Genomic DNA, 18,532 nt, shown 5'->3' with positions numbered 1-18,532 from the left:
TTTTAATGTATTTTGACATGGCTCAGCTCCTAATAGAGTTTCATGTTTGTTTGTTTTTGTTTTGTTTTGTTTTTCCGTGACTGAGCGACCAATGAAATCTTGCCTACCACTGACTTTTCTGATCGACTAATGTTTGGTCGACTATTAGGGGGCAGCCCTACAAAGGGGTGATCTTATTTCGGTGCAGGAATGTGTTCTTTTGGCATAGCCTACTTCTGATTTTTTTTTTTTTTCAGCTTTATTACCCAGTTTGAAACATTTAATATTAAAGTATTCAAAAAGTAATAAGTTACATAACTTAGTAATTTCAATTTACATTTCAAAAGGAACCCATCCAATATGGATCACTGAAAAGCGGGCGTGTCACAACAAGGAAGCCCTGACAGTGTAACACATGGGGTAGTGGTATCATTTAAGGAGCAAGAGATGAAGCACATTGTATGCTCTGTGTAACGATAGTTGAAACAGTCTGTTGTAAAATTCCTTACGCATAATCTGGAGCTGTCATAGATAGGCTGCCACTTTTGCAGCCTGTGAGCATGGTATTTTGGGGTAACGAAGATACACTGACATACCATAGTGTTGCTAGCTAGCTAACGAGCTCTGTGCAGCCAAAAGCTGCAGATTGATTGATGAGTAAATGTCATGATATTATTGGCTGAAATTATTAGTTCCATTATTGGTTGGTACAAGCTATGTAAGCAAAAGTCATATTTTGTTTTATAGTAAGAAAATTGATTTTATGAGATTACAAAGAATTCTTTTTTTTCACAAGTTGTTAAATAGGGGTACAAATTGTCTGCGAATGTGATCCAAAAAGTTTGAAATGCATTTTTTATTTCATCCCAGCTTTAATTAAGGGTTTGGAGTCTGGACATTGCTAGTTGGGTTTAGCATAAAGAGTGGAAGCAGGGAGAAACAGCTAGCTTGGCTTAAGTAATAAAAAGAAAAAGCCCTCCTATGGCCTACCTTTAACGCTCACTAATTAAAATGTCATTATGCTAAGCTATTCTTAACACATCCAGCCTCCAGTCCTGTTCTTAACAATCTTTTTAACAAAATTCTAATTTCACTCTTGGAAAGGAAGTGAATAAGCATGTTTTTTTCAACTATTGCACTCTTCCTTTATAGTAACCGTTTTTATACATAATCCTCCATAAAACTGCTAATTGTTTTGTTTAAATTTCTCAGAGTCAGTCTAGCTATTTCGGTTTGCTTCAAGTCTCTATGATAAGCTACGCTAACCGTCTCCTGGCTGTAGCTTCATATTCAGCGTACAGACATGAGAGTGTTGTTAATCACTTCATCTCAATCTTTGGAAGAAAGCTAAAAAGTGCATTTCCCAAAATGTCATATTTATTGCTTCAAAGAAAAGTGACTGAATAGAGACAGAGACACAGTGTCAGGCAGCTAAATAGACTGGAAAGGGGAGAAACAAAGAGGCAAAGAGACAGTCCAATAGTCACAAAAAAGTCAGAAAGAGCCAGACAGAGCTGCGAAAAGAGAAAATGGAGGCTGAAATAAATGAAAGAAAGGAGAAAACTCATATAGAGCGAATAGGAGTTGGAGAAGTGCCTGAGATGATGAAAGAGAATCAAAAAAAAAGTGAGATAGAGTGATGCAGACAAGAATAGGAAGGCAGCAAATACTGCAGATAAAAAAGACAGAGGCAGAGAGTGTGATTGTTGTCGTCAGCAGCTCTCTGACTTCTGCTCGTTGACCACAGGCCTCCTCTGCACTTCATTTATTGTCAGACTTTATTTGATTTCTTTGTACTGCTGTCATTTTCCCCCCTCCTTGTTTGCCACCCAGACACCCTGCCGCTTTTGTTTTTCCATTGCAGCAACAAAATGGCCTAGTTCTTTCCTCTAACCTTGACTTAAAGGGCCAGGGAATGCACTTTCACTCTTTCTGCAGCATTTGTGGAGTCGTGCTTTTGAGTATTTTTTTTAAAATCTTGTTGATTGGCGTGCTGCGGTCCATTTGAAAACTTCTACCTTAGTGTGTTTGTTTCAGCTACTTTTACTTTTTAAATTAGTGACTTTTGGAACATTTTTTCCTCTGATTGTCTCTGCATGTGTCCTAATTTTTAGGTAATCTAATAGAAAAGAATGATAGATGTGTATTGAATGTGACACATCCTTTTTCAACACACCAATATGTATTTGCATGCTGCCAGTCTGTCTAAACAGCCAGCCCACCACTGGGCTTGGTTCTGGGGCAGATGTGGCTTTAATTTACCAGACTGAAGACATTTTTCCATCTCAACATTGACTGCTGAGCTTTTGATTCAAGGGCTGACAGCATGTGTCAGCTACCAGTGAGCTTCGCATTTATTCGGAGGCAGGTTTGTTTATGCTGATATTATTCAAAATGGTCTGCAATTAGTGACAGTTGATGGAAAGTTGAAAAAGCTTCCCAGTGACAAAGCTGCATGTGATGACAGTTTGAATGAATAAATTATGGGTTCTAAAAGCTGATCTTTATGCTTTGGTTCGAATAATATCAAGCGGATTTTATTGAGTCTCCATCTGTGATTGTGATGTAGGTGAAGTAGTGATTTCTCTCCACAGCTTCTGGGCTGTCAGCCTGTAAAAGCCTGCAGTGAAACTTGCCCTTAAGGAGCTGCTAACCCACCTTAAAGAATTTAGTTTGCACGGTTTTTATTGGATGTCACATGATGGTGTAAAAGCAGCTTTGGAGAGTTTTTCCATTCTGACAAGAATAAACTGCGCAGAGAGCACCGAATCCAAGTTGTTCTTTCGCAATTTAACAGTCGGATTTCTAAATCCTCAATATCTGGCTGAAGTGCTGACAATCTGCAGCTTCACTCCAAAGATATCAACTATTAAAAATCCAAATCAAACTCCATCTCCCCTCCCTAACCATCACCCTCTCCCACTGCTACTTTAGAGTGGAAATTATATCCTCGCAACATTACAAGCCGAGCATTCTACCCATATCGAGCAGCCTGCAACTGCATTTACCAGGTAGCATTACACTTTAACACAGTTTCTCACTGTCCATTACCACACCATTGATTCCAGTTAGGCTTACATTGGAAATGGATACAAAGTAAGTGAGCCAGTTTGCGTGGAGGGTCTCATCTCTTCTCCGGCGGTCTTGACAGTTTAAAGCACATCGAGAAATTGGCTACTGGCCTGCTGTGATCGCATGATGAGGTGATATAATCCTTGTTGGTCATGGTGTCTGGGCTGCCAGTTGTTTACCATTTAGTGAGCTGCAGAACAGTGACATGCATGCAAATGCCTGGCATCTCATCACTTCTATTTTTGAACAATTATTGAATTTACATCTATATATACATGTAAGAATACATGCAAGCATATGATACTATGATATGTACAATCTCCCTCAAGAGCATGAGGACACGTTAGCTCTTTTTTCCTGCGGGGATGTACCAGGAAATGGGCCCACACTGCAGAAATAGTGTATTTGGGATGTCCCAGGGCTTCAGAGGTTTAAACTGTACAACTCATACCAACAACGCAGTCCCAGCTGGCAACGTTTGTGTTTGTACCCTCACTGTCTTTGCCATCTCTCCGCTCAGCAGCGTCCAAAAGAAGCACGAATACCATAAAACAGCTACGTTGAGGTGGAAAAAGAAATTGCTTTTTAACCAAATGTTAAATGCAGCCTAACCAGAGCGAATGGTGAAATTCAGCAGCTGTTCTGCATTTACTGTGCAAGACGAGCCGCTGTGGTTGAAATGTGTCACATGCTCTGCTCCTGGGCTCCCTTGAAGATGTGGCATGACTTAAAATGTATCTTGTCTTAGAATGTACATCATGTTATAGCCTATATAACTTATTGCATACAAGAAGAAAAACTTGGTTTTCACGCTGGGGTTCATTAATTTGTCGCACCCTTTCCAAGATGATGCAGCACACCACTGATTAAACATATATTCAGTTCATAAAGCTTTTATTTGTTTGTTTTACTTGAGCTTTGCTGTAGTAAACACTCAGAGTTATGTAATTCATTCCCGTGAAGAATCCTCTAGAACAAGTAGCATCATGGGATGTACTGCGTCTTGTACTTGGCAGCAGCAACAGCAGTTTGTTTGGAATAACTAGAAGAAGATGCATCTTGTTTAGCGTGATAGTGTGACAGCCACTTGGGCTTTAAAAGGAAAAGAGTGCCACCTACAGAAGGCTAACTTCAACAGAACGTACAAGCAGGAAAACTATCTTATTAGCTAATTTTTTACTAAACAGCATTAGGCATTAAACTGAAAGTGCTGCTCTTGATTTACAAGTTGATTTATGTTCCAGAGCTAGGCTCATGAGGTTTGTGTAGAGACAGAGAGCACAAGTCTGTTGAATATAAACAGATGAAATTAGTTTACTGAGCTGCCTAGCTGCTTTAATGTGTGGGATCACCTGTGAGGATACAGTCCAAAGTAATGGGCTCTGTTTAGATGGTGTTTTGGATAGCAAATGGATGGTCCATGTGGACCTGCACAGACATTGCCAGATGACAAAATGTACATCACGTGGACCCTTAAAGGAATACTTCACTCCCTAAATGACCATTTGTAAATCGGTTATTCACCCCAGAAAAAGGTTTTCTCCACAAATTCAATGTAACATGGGGAGAGTAATTAATATATATTTGGGGTTCAGGTATTCCTTTTTTGTTCACAGGAATGTGGGAAGTATAAATTGGGCTTTAGGGACAAGATCTTGGAGTAGAGCCGCTGCTTCATCAGATTTTAAAGGATCTATTTGAGGTAGTTCAAGCATCTGATTAGGACGCTTGTCTCCTTTAGGAGATGCTCTGGGCACGTCCATCTGTTGAGACCACAGGGCAAATCCAGAACATACTGAATGGATTATATAACCCATATGGCCTGGGGATACCTCAGGATCCATCAGAAAGAACTGGAGGACGTAGTTATGGAGAAAGGCTACCTCGCTTTGCTTGTTCCCGCCATGACCTGGACCTGGATAAGCAGCAGAAAATGGGTAGATGGATGCAGTATTATTCGGCAATGCACTGTGTGAGAATTGCAAAATCCTTTCCCATAGTGAAATAAACACTTTTGCAGTGTTTTGGGATTTGATCAAACCTTTCTTGATCATATTTCATGATTCCAATAATGCCTGTAGCAACACACATAAACACAGCCACCTGTATTGTTTTAACACAGCGCTGTGTTCAGTCTGAACACCTGCTCGCAAACAAATGAAAATCCACCTGTCTCGATGCTTTTACCCAGAGTTTCTCGCTCAAGGAGGCATGCTTATGCTTTGATGCAGATTTTAGCTCCCTTCCTCTGCTTCTCTTTCCTCTGACTCCCTCACACACTCAACACACACCTGTCTTCCTCCCTTAGGCATGTCTTGTAGAGAACCATCCCTCTCCTCTCCTGTCAGTGGGAACAAATGAGCCGGGGCATGTTTCTTAGTGTGTCTGTGCGAGTGTGCAGGGCAAACTTCCTGTCTCTCCTGGCCTTCCTCTCTTTTGCTTCCCCCTAAAACACACTCTCGCACAGATACACACACACACACACACACACACACACACCTGTTCTGCGCTGTTACCCTTTGACAGATCACTGACATGCCGTCTCTAGGCCATCCTACACTGTGTGTATGTGTGTGTGTGTGTGGTTAAAGACAATACCCCCCCACTGTGTCAGTCTGGCAATTGCCATTTCTCAAGGAGCTAAGGAAGGGAGGGAGTGTGGGGTAAGGATGAAGGGAGGGCGAGGGCCTTGATGTGAGTGTGTTTGTTGTCGGAGGGTTTATTAATAAAGATGACCTCAGCCAGAGCTGCTCAGAGGGTGTGTGTGTGTGTGTGTATGTGTGTGTGTGTGTGTGTGTGTCTGTGTTTTTCTTCCCTTTTTTCTTGTTCCTTCCTTTGTGACTGCTTGATCTAGTCAAATTATTAGTATTTTGAGAAGAATAATTCAATTTTTATGTATTCATACATAAATTTCAATGCCTCGCCCTGTCTTCTCTCTTCCTCCTTTGTCATTTCGTGGCAACAGTCTGAGGTTGTATATAGACTCATAATACGTCTCTGCGTGCATGCAGACTCATCTGTGTGTGTGTGTGTGTGTGTGTGTGTATGTGGGTGTAACAGGGATAATCCGTCTTGATATAACTCCTTTGTGTCTCAGTGTGCATGGATGTGATTATGTGCTTCATTATGTCGGGCTAAACAGGTTGAGTCCACTGTGTGCGTGTGTGTAGACGTCAGTCACCTGCTGTGTGTGTTAGGAAGAACAGATGTCCTCACAAGAACAGAAAGATGAGTAATTTCCTTCAAAGTGCAGGGCATTTCTGCCCGTCATCACTCAGAGTATGACTCGGTTAATAGTTAAAGGGCCAGATTACTCAAATTAGCAAAAGTCATCTCATCTTCCCTGTGGGTATCTGGCCATGTATAAAAGCCATATTCAGCCAAATTAGTGCATGAACTCAGGTTTTTTGAATGTGGTAAAACCAGTGAAAAATAGGCGACAGACTGCTTTTCCATTGCCAGTAGACCAGAGCCATTTTCTTTTGTGTTACAATCGACATCACGGAAGGGCTGGAAAACAGTTTAGTAGACAGTAGAAGGCAATATGAAGCCACAGTGAAAATGTGATGGAGAAATATGTGTTTGTAATTTGGGTGAACTGACCCTTTATAGACAGAAAAGTTAGGGGAGTGTGATAGACTGTATGTGGAGTCAGGTTAGTTTGAGGCAGACATGGTCAGTGGTGGGAGATGATCTCATTTGTTTAGCTGTCAAGCTCCCCTCTGTATCGGTCCCCCAAGGCTGGAGCTGGAGCCTGAGTGGGACAGCCAGCCAAGCAATGGGCCCCAAGGGGTCCTGGCAGTTACCATGAAGGGGGAGGGCGGCCCTCACTTTGCCCTCTGTCTGCCTCACTGCGATGAACACAGAGGCCATTAGGGACAGGGTCCTCCTGTGGCCTGGGAGCGCCACATAATGAGATAATGCATGGAGCTCATGCTGTTACTATCACCTACGCACACAGATAAACACACACACAGATGCACGTGCAGGGGCAGATGCAACTATGCACATGTGCACAAATTAAGCTTCACAAACACATAACACCCAGTGGAAATATGGTGCATGAAAACACACACACACACACACACACTCACAGGAGTAGATGCATGAATTGATCCACGCTCACATATATTACTCTTTAACCTTCCTCTCTGTCAATAATCCTCCACCCATGTAGGGTTCCCTGGCTATTTGCTATTTCAGCTGCAGCTCCGACCCTCAGCCAGTTACATTTTGTTGGACAGACTGCAGCAGCAGTGAGAGGAAAGCTAATGAAACAGGATACCCCTGACTCTGGTTATTCCACAGAAGAAGAAGAAAACTCTCTCTCTCTTTGACCTTGAATGAGTCTATAAAATCACAGAGTATGCAGAGAACGGCTGTATGTTTACCCGTTTACTTATTCACAAGCAGGCGTCATTGTTCTTCAGGGCTCAAGACCTGAAATGCTGCATACTCCCCCGTAGTGGTTCAGGGTCTCCTTCAGGGAGACACTGAGTCATACTTAGTCCTCTTTGGAGAGTTCAATCACATATTATGTCAGGACCAGTGCCGTGAAATTACAAACAGAAAAAGTACTTTTTCCAGAGCACTTAGTGCGTATACTTGTTTTTAATGCACATATGAAAATAAAGATGTTTTTTTCTCACATGCCTGAAGGTCATGAATCATAGCCATCACATAAAGTGTCAAACCACAGCTGAAAGAGCAAAGAATTTGTATTTGTGTAGATATTTACTGATGGCAGAAAAATGGTACCAATGGGAAAGGAGGGTTAAGCAAGAGTGAAAAGCGATGGGTCAGTGTTTGCTTTTTTTCATCCACCTATAAGTTTCAGCAAAGTTTGCACAACTGTTCCGCAAAATATACGCCATTTCTCTCTATTTGAATGCAAAAATGCAGTGTGGAAACATGGAAAATTTGGATATGGATTTTCCGTGTTTCCACACTGCGTTTTTGGACTCGTCAAGTCCGGTGCAAATTATTTGCGTTGCTTGTTCCATTTTTGTCAAATACAAACAAACAAAAAAACGTCTTTTCTAAATAGTGCCTATGCCCACACCAGACAACAAAAACCAACCCAGACAGAGAATGTTATCATGATAGCAAACACCTATTGCTCTGAAGTACCGTTTCACCGAAAACTACACTCCCTGCAGTTACACATATTCATAGCCTGCATTCATTCGGCCCTGCTTCCTAATGTTTCACACCCTCTTTCCCCCAGCTATATATGGCTGACATCTGGTGACTTACCAATTACACCTTTTGTCAGACCTTCATTCTAACAAACAATCACCAGTCCATGAAGAAACGTGCATTCTTAGGGGATTATGCCCGTACTACCATCATATCACTGCTGCATGGAACACTGCATAATGCCAACCAGGGAAGAAGGTTTGTTTGATTAAGGGCCAGCAGAATAGCACCCGATGGTCAGATGACATCATTCTGCAAAATAATAAGCTATTTGCTATACTCCTCATGGTCCGTGAACAACATATCATGTCAGCAAGTGCATATCAGGTACATTAGCATCTTCATCGCATCAGCCTCAGCAGAAAACAAATTAATAAAACATTTGGCAGCAAGCTAGCCGTGACCTGGAGGTATGACATCAGTTGAGACAAAGGATTTAATTGGTCAGAGTGGACATCTGCTGAAATTGAGGTCTGTCCGGATATTATTTCCCCTGCACAAATGCTTCACAGGGGTGTGCAAGCATTCATGAGAACCCACAAAACCTGTTCTGTGTGCATTTCTATTTCTATGTCAGCTATCTGGCCCTCATCAGGGGACACTTCCAGTTCTCAGTTTATCAGTCATAACTTTGCAAGATAAACTTAAATACAAAACAGAGAATCAACATTACAACAAACTTATCAAAATCTTCTTTGTAAAATAAAATATTTACTTTGTCAATTGATAGATAAAAAAAGGGTTGACTCCCCATATTTCAGTACAAAATACAAAATATTACACTCTGAAGTAAAACTTCACAACCGTAATTAGTACTTCAGTTAAAGGAGACAGTGTTTATATTTTAAATCAGTATTATTGTATTGCTAATTTGTACATTTACACATTCAGCAAACACATTTTGTGTTGTATTTCAGGCCACGCGACAAATGTCAATCCAGTATTCACTTTCTTTGTTGCTCTATTTTGGTCTCCACCAGGAATCATCTGGCCTTTTAGCTGCTAAATGCTTCATTGTGTTTTTAATAGCTAGTTGTAACTTTGTTTGTTTGCTTTTTGTTGCTGGGCAGGTAGCGCACAGTGGGTTTATCCGAGCTGTTTGGCTGAAAACAGAGTCGATAAGTCCTGTAAGAGTGAACCAACATGGTGAAATTAACAGCAGCACATTTTCAGCACTTCGCCAGATGGAAAAATTGACTTGTGTTTTGACACTCATAAAGAGTGTGTGTTGAGAAAAGCAGAAATTGGGAGTGAAAGTGGTCCAGTGAAAAGCCCTGTATGGAGAGTTGCAGGTTTTATCAGCAGGGCAGATTTGTTTGACTTTACTGCTTTATGAGACAAATATTGGGATAAATCTCCTCACCACCCTGGGCCTTGTTGTGAAAAGGCCAGGGCCCAAGCCAGTGCTTTACCATCACATCCTCCCACTTACATAAACAGATGTCTCATACAACACACATACACTCTCACACACACTCATGCATGAACACAGAGACCTCCCACCCCACTCAATTCACAGGGCTTTCCTCTTCTCATGCACATGCACCTTAAAACTCAAAAATACTTATACTTATTCAGCTGAATAAACTCTGTGTCCTCGTGTGGTGATATCATCCCTTTTACCTTTTAAAAACAGATCAAACCTTGTGAAGAATGTGCTTGTTATACAAAGCACTCGTGCGTATGTTGTGGATATACTGACAAATGTGAGCATTTCTCCTCTCATCTGTCTTCCTCAGTTTAGCTCACACACCAGGTGTTGCTCAGTATTTTGTGTCCGTGCGGCTCCTGTGTGTTCTGGCACAGTCAGAATAATAATCACAGCTCCTCAGCTCAAACCAATATCTGTTGCCAGAAGCACCCAACGCAGACAAACACAGGAAATGAGTGGATGATAGTGGAAAGGTCCCACTTCACTGAAAAAATCAAAATCGCAATCACTTTATCTGTCATCACCAATGCAGAGGGCTTTTTTTTGTCACGGTGCAGAGACAATAGGACTTCAAACCCTCTCGTTCACAACGCCAAAAACTTGGTTGATGCGTTCGGAGCTACTGGAGTGCCAGAGGCTTTGATAGCATCTGTGCTGTGGGCTGCAGGCACAGAGTTTGGAGCTGCTAAAGCGGGTCTTTTCCTCTGGTGCTGGTAATGTCAGAGCGGTCATAAAAATACAAAAGCAAAAAGTACCATCCATCTCAACAATGGGTGCAACTATTCTCCATTTTTCTGACACATAGATTTTGTAGAAAAATGAGAAGGCTCCAAAAGAACTCTTCATTTTAGTCAAGTATTCTTTTTGTCATCATTTTAATTAGTTTTCGTCTCACAGGCCAATCAGTCAAAGGCAGCCTGGAAACCCAAAAGTTACTCTTATTATTGGCTTACACCTGAACCTGCTCATTTTTAGGCAACGGAAACAAATTTTGATGTTGGTAATGGTTTCTATTTGTTGTCTGTCGTCTGAGTAGTATTGACCATTAACAATTAAGAGGCAGGTAAACAGTTCATGTGGAGAGAAATCTCATCACCCACTGGCTTTAACCTGAAATGTCAGGTGCACAGAAGAGGAAATCTCGGCCTTGATATCCACTGACTACACTGGATCTCTTGAAATAATGGCTGTCGCCCTCAGTGGCTTATCATCGTCAATGAGTTCAGAGATTGTACCTGGTCTATAAAGCTTTAGAAATGGCTTTAAATATTTATCTATTATTTAAGAAGATTATTTTTAGGGCTTTTAGCTTTATGTTTCTGGGTTGTCCGTCCATCTGTCCCATTCCAGTGAATGAGATATCTCAAAAACACTTTGAGGGAAAGTTCTTCAAATTTGGCACAAATGTCCACTTAGAATCAAGGATAAACTGATCTGATTTTGGTGGTCAGAGGTCAAGGTCACTGTTATCTCACACCCAGTCTAATTCTTGTGAATGCAATATCTCAAGAAGCCCTTTACGGAATTTCCACAAATTTGGCACAAATGGCCACTTGGACTGAACAATGAATTGACTGTAATTTGGTTTTTGGCCGTAACTCAGGAATTCATATACTAATTATGGCAACATTTCACAAAAATGTCTAACAGGATAAAATGATGAAGTGATGACATTTTACATCCAAAAGATCAAAGGTCAGCTTCACTGTGACATCATTTTCTTCATTCTTCACTTTTCTGGCCAATATTCCACGCTGTATCTCAGGAACAGAAGGAGAGACATTTGGTCAAATGCTGAATTGGTGACATTAATCTTGGGTGCCCATCTTAAAACTGTGGTGATTATATAGATCCTCTGTGCTGCCGCGTTGAAGATGTATGTGAAGGATTCAGGTTTTAGAATATGTAGTCCTTACGTCTTTGTAGCAATGTCCATATTAAAGGCATTGTCAACTGTCATGACAACATATGAGTCTGGACAGCCATGGATGTAAACTGTAACTGCAACTCGACTGCCTTGCAAACATAAGGTGATAACTCTGTTATTTAGGGCTTTTATTGCCTTTATCACAGTGCAGCTAGAGAGTGACAGAAAAGGGAGTAGAGATGACATACAGCAAAGACCTGCAGGTTGGAATCGCACTCGGACTGTTGCAAAGGATGCACCCTATATGGGGGCATGCTCTACCAAGCGAGCTAGATGTCGCCCCAGTAAGGGCTTTATTAACATAAAATTATCAAATTTAAAGTATTGAGCATACAGAATAACATCAGCCATTTCTGTTGTGTCAATAATAATCAATAATAATCTTCGAAGCCTCATATCTCTCAAACCCTATAAAAGGAATAGTAACAAAGAGCAGACACAGTATTTCACATACAGGACAAAGCATGAAGAAGACAAATGCTGAACCGTCAGCAGTATATTGGTCATTTTTCTATGGCACACTGAATAATCGATCCCTCAGTAGAATATAGATGGACGATTCCCATGAGGGATCTGACTCTGTCGTGCCTCAGCGCTGATAATGGCCCCAGCAAATGGCGGCCACCTCTAATTTTAGCTTGTAAATCACAACCCGTGTGTAATGGGCTGCACTTAGAGGGGTCAGAGTTTACGACCAAATCACTTGGGACGACAAAGACTGTAAAGTCAGCTTTGCAGCTCAATCTTTTTTCTTTTTTTTTGTAAAGGGGTGTGAGTGGTGGAGGTGCTGGAGGTGTGGGTGGGATGATGAGGGGGTTTGAAGTTGGCATTCATTGCTCAGATCTAACTCTGACCTTGGCCAGATGTCCACCAAGATGGAGTGTGTGCGTGCGTATATATGTGTGTGTCTTCAGCCACATTTTGGGAGAGTGCTTGGCTCTAATAGGGACTGGCAGGCATTTTGTTGGGCTTTATTGCCACATGCCTCTTCCAATCCTGCTGCTGATTAGAGCTGCCATTACTGGCACGCACACACACACACACTCGCGCGCACTCTTACAAGGCAGACCCACACACTTTGGCACACGCTCAAAGCTTGGGCCTTTGCATGCCATTAGCATCCCATTGCGTTGTCTTGTGCAGCGATCAAACGGAGCACAGAGTTGTGCTCTTGTCGAGGCAGATTGGAGGAAGTGACGGGTACATCGTCACTCCACTTTTATTCTGCTCATCAGGGTGCTGTCAACTTAGACAATGTCAAATTTGGTGCAAAGCAATTAAAGTCCCGGGCTGTCACAATTGGGCCTGATAGAAGAAAGGCTCCTATAGCGGCAGCATGCAGGCATCAACACACATTTAGGTGCGGACACACACTCTGCCATGCTCACACATGTGGGTATACAACACATCCACCCACATGCACACACACATACATTTACAATAAGCATGCAAACGATTAGCTCAGAAAGTGCAGGTTTAAACTGTTAGTCATTGCTGATTCATAAGCGGCTGGCTTGCTTCCATGCAGCCACTCACTGTGCTGCCTGTCATACACACAGGCAGCCAGCAGCTGGAGGTGTGTGTGTGTGTTTGTGTGTGCGTGTGCAGGTGTTCTTGAAATCCTGCTTTTTAACCAGACCCCTCTATTCCCCCTCCACTCTGCCCCTCTTTATCCTTTTCAGCCTCGTGTGTGTCTGTGTGTTTCTGTGTTTTTTGGAAGAATGTGTGTGCAGTGGTTTGTGTGTAGACGTGCATGCATATTTGTGTGTGTGTGTGTGTGTGTGTGTGTGTGTGTGTGTGTGTGTGTGTGTGCGTGTGTGTATTTGTGTGGAGCCTTGCGAGCCTTGCAGGCTTTTGGCTGCTGTGTTCTCCTGGATGAAGCCAATGGAAAGCTGAGGTCTGGATGACTTACTTATTTAGGAAAAATCCACCAGAGATGGCCAGTATGCTGCTGTGTTGTCACATAGTCGTGTGTGTGTGTGTGTGTGTGTGGGTGTGTGTGTATGTGTGTTTGGGCTCATCTAGTCCTATAGGTAACCCAGCCAGTGGCCTCAGTAGCAGCAGTATATTTCATTTTGGAGAGATTTATTTTTCCTAACAGCCTTTAAAGTTATTCTGCTGCTGTTAAAGCTTCAGCAGACACGCCGCTGGTTCAGTCCCAGGTGGAGACACTCAGCGAAGGGTTAAATGCTCTAACAGAAGCAGCTAACACACACATACACACACTCATATGGTGAGTTACTCATAGCCGTGAGGTTCCCCATTAAGACTAAATCCACTCTGCAGCACATTTAATTAAACTAACTCGATCTTGAAGGACCTGCCATCAAAGGGAGTTTTAGATTTTTACGTAACCTGCTTTTTATTTTCTTGCAACCATCAAAAGAGGATTTATCCCGTCTTTGGGTGCTGTCTCCCTTTAGAAAAGAAAGTCAATAGCAGGTTTCATATTGTCACCTCCCAGTGAAAACCATGAAGGATTAAATGATCTTTTATGGGTTGAGAAAATCGTTCTACTTCTTTGGATAAATAAGCCATTTGAAAACCTATTGGCTTGTCACAAAGATTAAAACTGAGCTGTTTTTGTTGACAAGACCAAGGGTATCATGTCATTCAGATAAATTTGCCAAAAAGTCCAAATTAGAGACATGTTTTTTTAGATTTCTGATTCCTTTTTTCATAAGAGTTATGTCAAGGTTTGTGGGGTTTCTCGTGTTCAATCAATAAAGTCTGATGAGCGTCACAGCGTTTCCAGTCGATATAGTGCAGCACAGTGTGCCCAGAGTGTAGCTGAGTTTCCAGTATCTAATTTATTGACAGCAGTGAATGAACTATGATGGTGTCAGAGGTTTTGGTGTAGCCTTTGTATGCTCCCTCTGTGTAACACTAGCTGGCCCATACGTTACTGCCAGTTTCTGCTTGGCCCTCGGCACTCTCATCGTGATTAGTGAGCCATTGATGTTGACATGAATCTTAGCCTCGACACACATACACATGAACCACACACACACACTGGCTGGGACTTGGCAGGTAGTTATGTGATCTGCAGTGTGATCTAATGAATGTGAGCCTTAAGGGGTCAGGTGTGTGTGCAGATGCGTATGGCTTCGTATGTCAGTGTGTGTGTTTCATGTGTGTATTGAGCAGCAATTAAAACGAAGAATCAAGGAAATCTCTGCACATTTTTCACATCAAGTGCAACTTTGTTGACTTTGGCTCATGAATTCATGCCATTGATCAACCCCCGAGCCTGACAGTGCTGACCTTTAAGTAAAAAGAGAGCTGGAAAATCCAAAATGGTGAAAGCTTTTGTAGCTTGGTAACTTGTTAGCTTGTGTGTTGCATCATCCACTTTAATATAACCCTACTTTATATTATCTGCTCTGCAAATGAGAAATACATGTTCAAGAGTTATGAGACAGGAGTCGATGGTGCAATATGTATTCCCAATAAACTGTGTGAAACAAGGATGTGCAAAAAAAAAGTTGGACTTCCTAGGTGTAAAATTCCCTGGGCCTTCTGCATTGCTGGGCCAATAGAGCAAGTACACTTTGATAAAGTTTGCCGTGCAAGTAGCTAACTTCCAGTTAAGCCCTCTGCTAATTTAAATGGGGATAAAATAATTTCATTGTGCGGCTCTTCTAGACTTTTAAAATGTTATCGGGCTGAATGAATCAAATTCCGATAGTGAAACGAGTCATTTCATGAGGGTTGTGTTGTTAAAAAAATATATCCAGTGATTTTCAGATGTCTCTTTCACAATGCAAGTCTATTGGACAAAGTATTTTTGGGCCCAGTGGCATCATGTGATGAACCCGTAAGTTGTAGTTACATGATTTGGCCACTATGTTAAACTGGCTTCAAAGTCCCGTCAACTTCTTGGCAGCCTGGTGTGAAACATAGATTGTATAAAGATGAATAACACATCCCCACTTCCTTCCACTGTATAAAATGAAGCCAATACCAGGAGTGGCCACTGGGTCGCACAAGCTAGCTCAGTCAAAGAGCCTCTTTTCCTCTTCAGTAACTCTCTGTTGAATAAAATTATGCACAATCCTGCGGTCAAAATGCCAGCGAGAGAGGTAGAATATAGAATTCACCTCTGGGCTAGCCTTTGCTCCACTAGCTTCTGTAAATCAATGCCGACTCTCATTCAGCATTTATTTAATTAGTGTGTCTGAAAGCGTCTTTCTGAAGTGTGTAGATTTAATGGTCTATATTGTAAGATATAATGTTATCTACAGCACAGTGCTTTGTCAAAGCTGCATAACAATTTGTTAGCCTTTAAAAACAGCTCCCAATGAAATTATACCACTTAATTATTTTGGCTCTCTATTGTGACGGAATAGTGCTAGCATGTTCCCCGCTGTTAGCTGCTAATTCGCCAGCTACAGTAGTTGTCTGTGTACATCTGAGTAGCACGGTTATTTGTATGTGTGTGCACTGTGTGTGTACTTACAAGTATGTGCCGACGGGCTGCCAGGTCTTCTCTGAGAGAGACGTTTAAATGATTAAATCAGCCTTGCAAATCTCACATGGACATACATGTGCACACACAAACACACAAACATCCACCCCCATCGCTCATTAACCCCGCCTTCTTCTTCTCTTCTTCTCCTGTAGCCCAATGTGACCTTCATCTGAGTCAAGTGTGTCTATTCAACATTCACGAAGACGAGAGAGGGAAAAAAAAACAACCTGAAAGGAGGATTAAGAAGAAGGCACACAGACGCGCGAGGGAGGAGAAGAAAAACAAGTAAGAAAGTAAAAACAGAACAAAGGGTGGAGAAGAAAAACAGCAGCATCTTTCCTGCCTCCTCTGAAACCTTCCTCAGCAAACAGCACAACTGGCAGAGTGAATGAGAGAGGAGAACAGAGGGAAGAAAGGAGGAGGAATGGTGGGGGGTGGGCATGTAAAATGAGCAAAAAATCAAAAGAAATAAGAAAGTGCATATGAGAAGGGAAAGGAAAACCGTGCAGGAGGGGGGACGGCGGCAGTTGTCAAAACAGGATGTGGAAATTACAGGCATTTTCAGGTACTCCTAGAAAGAAATTAGACTGGAGCGAGACAAAGAGAAAGTGAAGAGAGATGCATGAGCCGGGAGATAAGAAAAAAGACAACAAAAAGTTGAATTTGAGTAGGATATTGGATTTCGGAGCATTTTGTTAAGAAAGATGCTGAAGGTTATGGCTGTGAGGGATTGTGTGCGTGTACGTGGGGTGCTCAAACCTTTTCCTCATTGTGTATGTGTGAGTGAAAGTGAGACGGCCATATTTCGCCTGAAGGGTAAAAGTGGAAAACAAGCAAGAAAGACGGAGAAGGAGAAAAGAGAAATTTATGGATTGCAGCACCGCCACAAGCAAAGTGAATGTGACTGACCATGCACAGAATTTAAAGTTAACTGAATTTTTTTTATGTTTTGTTTTTGTGATTTGTGTTTAGTGCACTCAATCATCATTTGCATCATAATCTTAAGTTTTAGTGTAAATGCATTCAAGCTCTTCTCATACACTGCTCGTATGTATACTTACGAAAAGCAATGCACCAGAATTCTTATATAAACCACGTGAGCCAGTAATTCATATATAACCGTATATAATACACATAATCGTAAAGTCTGCGATCAAGTTACCAATTCACTGACAGGAATAAAGAAGGAAGCAGAATAAAGAGCGAAAGTCCTGTAAGGTGTAAAGTTGTGGTGTGATGGATAGGTCAGACAAACACAAGACTTTCCCCCAGGAGAACAGTGTTTGTGTCTCGTTTTAACCTAATTGAAATTTGAGTTGATTTTAAGGTACACTGTCACAGTGTTTCTTTACCTTAACTTAACCTAAGTAACTTTATCTGCCTAAACCTAACCTACATAACTTTATATTAAGTACATAACACAACAATGCCCAACCATTTTTCTTTTCCTAAACCTAACCTACAAAAATTTACTTTCCTAAACCTACGGAACTTTATGTTAAGTGTGTAACATGACACTGTCCAATCATATTTCCTAAACCTAGCTGATGTAACTTTGCTTTCCTAACCCTAACCTACAAGACTTTACTTTCCTAAACCTAGGAACAAATTCTATTCAGCCACAAAATAAGCCTGAACACTGCCTGTACACAGTTGCATAGAGTTGTTGCATAGGGATGATACACCGTCTCATCTAGTTGCATTGGTGTGAAGTAGCAGTCGCGAATCTTTGGCCTGGACTGGGCTTACATTATCATATGAACCGTTGCATAACTATATGTTTATGCATCAAAGTATAAGTCTTTAATTTCCACTTAATATCTGTATTTTGATTCAAATTTTTAAGACACGTTAGCTAGACATAATCAAAAAGATAAGGCGATGAAGGACAGAAAAAAAACTAAGTGGTTTGAATGGCATTTCTGTTTTTTGCCGTTATTTGAAAGCACGACGAACAATTTGGTTTATGTCTTATATGCCACAGTAACTGCAGATTTTTTTAACCTAACAAGTCAGCTCATAGACAGCTATTCCTGTATAGAATCATGGCTTGTAATCCAGAACCAACACTTCATTGTACTTCCTTTATTTCTGAAGCTAAGCCTATGCCCTTATCATAGCAGGACACTGGATATCACTTTGTGTGAGACGTACGTGTTACACTGTGTGTGTTCCAGGTGGCCATCTCATGTTTGAAGTGTGTGATGATAAGCTTTCATTTACAGTCAGTTGTCTGATTGATTGCGAAACTGGGAGGCTTTAGAAAATTTCCTCGGCTATGAAAAATCATGTGTATGTATGCCAACTTCCACCTACAGGAATGCACTTAAACACACACACACATGTAGTGTGACCACAACAACGACCAAGTGGGACACACAGATATTCACACACATAAACACAGAGGCGTGAAAAAACAGCCTCGGGCAACATTGCTCTATTCCTCAATCCA

The 18,532-nt window shown here is 41.5% G+C and overlaps 1 protein-coding gene across 2 annotated transcripts in view; it reads left to right on the top strand.

The window, feature by feature from the left end:
* sema4c (sema domain, immunoglobulin domain (Ig), transmembrane domain (TM) and short cytoplasmic domain, (semaphorin) 4C) overlaps window positions 1-18,532 on the top strand; it is a 139,845-nt gene that overhangs the window by 20,528 nt on the left and 100,785 nt on the right. For both annotated transcript variants that reach the window (XM_078170899.1, XM_033620314.2), the window contains exon 2: window positions 16,233-16,365. The gene's annotated coding sequence lies outside the window, so the exon portion shown is untranslated. The remainder of the gene's footprint in view (window positions 1-16,232; window positions 16,366-18,532) is intronic.

Source organism: Epinephelus lanceolatus, chromosome 9 (genome assembly GCF_041903045.1).
Source record: "Epinephelus lanceolatus isolate andai-2023 chromosome 9, ASM4190304v1, whole genome shotgun sequence".
In the NCBI taxonomy this organism is placed as follows: Eukaryota; Metazoa; Chordata; class Actinopteri; order Perciformes; family Serranidae; genus Epinephelus; species Epinephelus lanceolatus.
Note: the sequence above shows the minus strand (reverse complement) of the source record. Positions and strands in the feature narration are given on the sequence as shown.